The sequence below is a fragment of the Danio rerio genome, chromosome 4, assembly GCF_052040795.2.
Source record: "Danio rerio strain M-AB ecotype USA chromosome 4, GRCz13ab, whole genome shotgun sequence".
NCBI lineage: Eukaryota > Metazoa > Chordata > Actinopteri > Cypriniformes > Danionidae > Danio > Danio rerio.
Window position 1 is genome coordinate 48393538 of NC_141024.2, and position 6003 is coordinate 48399540.

A 6003-nucleotide genomic window follows, 5' to 3' on the forward strand; every position below is an offset into this window, starting at 1 on the left:
TTCATGTAAAAACATTCTAATTCTTTACAGTATAAAAACAGGTGTAAAATTCCTTCATCTTCTTGAAAACAAACCTTACATGTTGCATTTTGTTCTATATGTATCTTTGTTAAAATGCACTCAGTAAAAATTGCCTTGTGTCTTATAAAATATTCAAAACATTCCAATCTTGTTTCTATTATTTTCCCTCTCATGTTTTTCCATATATTTTCCTTTTTTACACTATTCAATCTTTGTACCCAAAAGTTATTTGCTATTGGTTCTTGAAATACACTATCACTAAAATAAACATAAAAGTCTTTCAGTAAACAATCTTTAAAATTACAAAGCTTTCCTTTTAAATAGACATGTATGACTTTTTCATTCCCACCTTCTTCCATATTTTCTATTCTTGTAATCCATTCTTTTGGTATGGCACCTTTGACCGTTTCAAGTTTATTTTCTATTTCCTTTACACTGTATTCCTCTTTAGCTTCTTCCATTAAGTCTACTATATATTGCTTAGTTAAAAATCCCTTTTTGAATTCATAAAGAACATCCCTTATTCTTAAAATCCCTACATCCATCCATTTTTTTAAAAAATAGTTCCTTCCCTTCTTTTAAAATACTTTTATTTAAAAACAAAGGTTGATTTAACAAGTTTTCTCTTCCCTTTACTTGGTAAAATACTCCGTCTAAAAATTTCCCCCATGCACTTAAAATTTCTTGATAAAACCCTGGTAACTTTTCCGTCATCCAGTTTTTTGTTTTTAACCAAAGAATGTCTTCTCCTAAGTTAAAATTGCCAACTTTGTTTAAAAAATATTTCATAACTTTTTTCCATTCTGTTGAGTTCTCCTCTTGTAAAAGCTTTTTAACTATTTTGACTCTAAGACAATTCTTCCTTTGTTTAATATCAATCAATCCTATCCCCCTTCTTCTGTTGCTCCTATTATTGTATTGTACGCAATTCTTGGGGGTTTCCCCTCCCATAAAAAATCTTGAACACACTTTTTTAATCTCGCTTCTATCCAACATGGCATTTCTGTTACATATAATTTATACCATAGCTTTGATGTCATTAAAACATTTAATATTAAGGCTTTACCCTTTAAGCAAAGTTCTCTCATCCTCCAAAAATGTAATCTTGATTCTATTCCTCTTATTAGATCATCCCACATCTTTTCTGTTGCTTTTCTTTCATTTTTACCAATTAAAATTCCTAAAATTTTCAGTTCTTCTACTTCTCTAAATTGGAAACAATCTGTTAAAATATCTGCTTTACCAAACCTCATATATTGTGTTTTATTTTCATTTATTTTGCTTCCTGTTCCCTTACAAAACTCCTGTACTTTTTTCATGGCTTCTTTTACACTCTTTTTCTCCTTCACTATTATTGTTGTATCATCAGCATACTGGTATATTTTTCCTTCATCCTCCTCTTCTTCTATTTTTATTCCTTTAATTTTAGTTTCTTGTTTTATTGCTAACCCTAAAGGTTCTGCGACTAGGGAATATAATAGTGCTGAAAGAGGACATCCTTGTCTAATCGATCTTGTAATTTTAAAACAATCTGTTAAAAAACCATTACATTTTACTTTTGTAAAAGCCCCTTTATATAAAATTTTAATCCAATTAATAAAATTCTCTCCAAATCCAAATGTTTTGAGTACATCAAATAAGTAAGTATGTTCTACTCTGTCAAAAGCCTTTTCAAAATCTACACTAATTAAAAAACCATTCATCTTCTTTTCTTGTAAATAATCTATTGTGCTTTTAATACTCATTGTTACATCTGCTATATCTCTCCCTTTTATTGCATATGCTTGGTTTGATTTAATTAATTTAGGCATCACTTCCTTTAATCTATTTGCTAAAACTTTTGCTAAAATCTTTAAATCTGTATTCAACACTGTTATTGGTCTATAATTTTGTAATTCAGTTTTTGCTCCTTTTCTTTTATATATTAACTTCATTAATCCCATCCCCATTCTTTCATTCATCTCTTTACATTTAAAAATATCTTTAAAAACAATATAAAATTAATTTCCTATTCTATACCTGGACTTTTCTTTTTATTTATTGATTTATTGCAATTTCAATCTCTTCTATTTCTCTGTCACATTCTTTGTTTTCATCTTTTTCTAGTTTTACTTTTATATAATTTATAATCTTCCTTTCTTTTTCTTTATCAATACATTTTTCTTTAAAAAGATCTACATAAAAATGTTTGATTTCTTCTAGTATTTCTGTTTCCTTTTGCAATTTTAAAATTTTTACTTTTAATTTCCTTTAGTATTCCTGCTTTAACTCTTTGCTTCTCCAAATCAAAAAAAAAAAAAAAAAAAAAGAATTTTGTGCATTTTTCCCCTTCTACTGTGTATTTAGATCTGCTCCTCAACATTGCCCCCTTATATTTGTCCTTTTCTAAATCTAGTAATTTTTTATTTAAAATGAAGGAATTCAATTTATTATATTTTTTAAAATCTTTATATTTCTTGTTTAATTCTTTTTTTTTTAGGATCTTTTAACTTCTTTTTCTGTATACTTTTTACATCTTTGTAGTACTGAACAATATTTGATTGTGTATTTTCTTATTTGATATTTTGCATTTTCCCCACCATATCCTTTTATCTTCATCATACATTCTATTTTATTTTCTTTCTCTATCAATTTTTTTATTTTTTTAAACATACTCTAAAATGGTTGTATTTAAAATCCAAGTCCCTGGTCCCCTTTGAACATTCTCCCATTCTATTTTAAATGTTAAAGCTTTTGATCACTAAAACTGTTTTCCTTATATTTCAGATTTTCTATAAAATTCTCAATATTCCTAGTACATAAAATAAAATCTATTCTTGTTTGACATAAAATTCCCCACTATTTTTGTCTCCTTGAAAACTTTTTTTCTCTATTCCTCTCCCTCTCTCTCTCTCTCTATATATATATATATTCCGTTATTTTCTTTTATTAACTCATTTAGTTCCTTTCTTACTATATCAGATTTAAAAACGATTCCATCTGCCATATCTTTGTTGGGTGGTTGCTAAGGTGTTGCTAAGGCGTTGCTAGGGGGTTGTTAAGCAGTTGATAGGCGGTTGCTAAGTGGTTGCTAAGGTGTTGCTATGTGAGATTACGTCATCCTAAGAAAACTCTGTTGTGAAGATCAGTATCCATGGCCCCCCAGTAGGGATACTGATTAACTGAGTAACATGAATAGTGCATTTTGCAGAAAACAATTTGTGGTGCGTGTAAAAATGTGTTTCCTCATAGGAGATGGCCATAGGAGGTGGGTGCTTGGTTAAGTGAAGGGGGGGCCGTGTGGAAGAAAGGTGAGTAGGGAGGGTTAACTGTTGGGGAGGGTTAGTAATGGATGGAGGTGGGTGCTTAGTGAAGGGATGTAGAGGAGAAAAAGGTGGGGATACTGGAGGAGGGGAAAAGAGTAGGGAGAGGAAGAGAGTAAGAACTTGTAGAGAAAGACTGAGCAGAGATTTTATTCCTGTCCATGTTGCTGTTGATGATGAGAGAGTAGTTTTAATGCTGCTGTTTTGTTATTTCCACTGTTTTTGTAATGCTGCTGCTGTTATTGTTGATTTTTCGTAGTCAGATGATGGTAGTAGAATTGCTGATGGGTTGTAGAGGGATGTTGAATTTTAGAAGCTTGTAAAGGAGCTGGAGCAGTCCTGTCAACAGCTTTCATGGGAAAACGAAGATAAGGAAGTCATTTTTGCTAGGCTTCCTATAGAACAGCACCCAGGGCAATAGAGAGATGGACTAAGAAAATGGTTAGTGTTAGGGTTAGGGCATGTTCTGAGATAACACTGAACAGCACCCAGGGCAACAGAGAGATGGACTGAGAAAATGGTTAGTGTTAGGGCATGTTCTGAGATAACATCGAACAGCACCCAGGGCAACAGAAAGTGCATGGCACAAATAAAAGGCCTCCAGTGACCTTAGCAGGTACCAAACCCAGCTGGCATCATTAGCCTCCCAGCTCCATTTGGCCAAAACCTCATACTACCATAATAAAATTAACACCACTTCAGACATACGCAAACTATTTAGGACATTTAATACCCTGCTCTGTCCTCCTCCCTCAACTACTTATCAGCTGGCCTCCTTCTTTACACACAAACACTCAAATTTAAATCTCCATCAAACAACACTCTCTGAAGAAAAATTCAGTCTCTTCCTTCACTTCATACTGGCACATTCCCAACCAGCTTTAAGTAGGTGTACCGAAGGCCAGCTAGTGAAGTGGTGTGCAGGTAAACCTCATTCCTCTGACCTCTAAAGGTGCTCTAGTGACAGACACTAGAGGCCATGGTCTTTAGCCTACTTGTTAGAGCAACTGCCATGCAAAAGGTCGCCGGTTCGATCTTAGCTCAGAGCGGGTTGGGTGGTGTAGGGCCATGGGTGTTACACAGGCCTGGGTAACCTCACTGTTCAAAAAAACATCATTCAACACCTCATTGGATGAAAAATACAGACTAGTCTCTCTCTCCTTCTATCTATTGTCAAAACACTACAAAGGGCTGCTTTCAACTAAATTTCCAGATTTTTAACTCACATCAAACTGCCTGAAGGATATTGGTTTGGAAAAACACTTCACCAACTGCTCAATCATCTGCTTACATCACCTTTCCTGCAACTCCACACATTCAACACAATTTTTCAATCCAGCTGGGATAATCAACCATTACCCCATGTAGTTCGATAAGAAATCTTAGGGTGATTCTGGATGATCAGTTGTCCTTCAAAGAGGAGATTGCTAACAAAGCTCCATCATCTAGATCTGCACTTCTTAACAGATCATGCTGCACAACTTTTGATGCAAACTCTTGTCATTTCAAGGCTGGACTCCAACAGTGCTCTTCTTGCTGGATTCCCATCCTGCACCCTTAATCCTCTACAGATGATCCAGAATGCTGCAGCTTATCTGGTCTTCAATGAGAGCCCATGTAACTCCTCTCTTTATCTCTCTGCATTGGTTACCGCTCGAGGCTCATATCAAGTTCAAATCACTGGCACTGCACAGCCTCTTACCTCCAACTACTGCTGAAGGTCTACATCCCCTCCAGAAGCCTCTAATCTGGGAGTGAGCGAAGGCTAAAAATCACTTTAAAAAAACCTTTTCATTGTCATGCTGGAGGAATGTTTTCCCATTACTAACTAAATGTAAATGTAAGACTCTCAAATGTAAGATTCTCAGTCTCAAATAATGAAATAAAATAATAAACAAAATAACATTAATCCATGCACAAAAATGGTGTGCTATTTTGTGCAGCAGTGGTTTCTTTTGAACATTACATGTGCTTATTGCAACCAAGTTAATTAATGGTTTTTAACCCTCATAGCAGATAAATCCTTCAGTTTGTGTCTGAAATGTATTATGTCTGGTGCCCTCCATGGCAACTGCTCATTGGAAGACAGTAAAACTTTGCTTTTTGCATTAGCTTGCTCATACTCTCTGCTGCTCTCTGCCCCCTCTCTCCTTGCTCACGGACACTGCACCGCCACGCCATAGGGTCGCAAAGAACTTTCCATGCAATCTCTTAAAGTTTAGGAACCTCCAAAACCACAATAAACTTCTGCAAACCGACTCTCAGCAGAGTCTGTCACCCCAGTAATCCAGGAGAACTTCCACTCAAGCAAGTGAATCCCAAAAATATCACTGTAACTGATTCACCAACCATACAGGAACGTTGTGTTTCGTCGAGGCCAGTTGGCGAAGAAAACTCAAACAAATGTTGTCTCTTGCTGATCTGGTGCATCTTAATGTTAAGCGGTTAAAGATAAGCCAAATCTCTGCTTTTGTGGTTTCTCAGGTGTGATTCTAAGATCTATTAATAAAAGGTAAAATTATTTTGGGACGGCTGTTCCCAAAAAAACTCATTTTGCACAAGCACCAGAATTGAGAAACACTGCTCTGAGGTACTCAAAATAACAAACTATCCTACTCAAAATTAACTGCCTTTCTAAAGTTACTTCTCTACTTCAGTATATCAAGTACATGTAGCTTGT

General features: G+C 34.8%; 1 protein-coding gene across 1 annotated transcript in view; it reads right to left on the reverse strand.

Moving 5' to 3' along the window:
• LOC141381647 (uncharacterized) overlaps positions 1-6003 on the reverse strand; it is a 751802-nt gene that overhangs the window by 699621 nt on the left and 46178 nt on the right. The gene's annotated exons all lie outside the window — the stretch shown is intronic.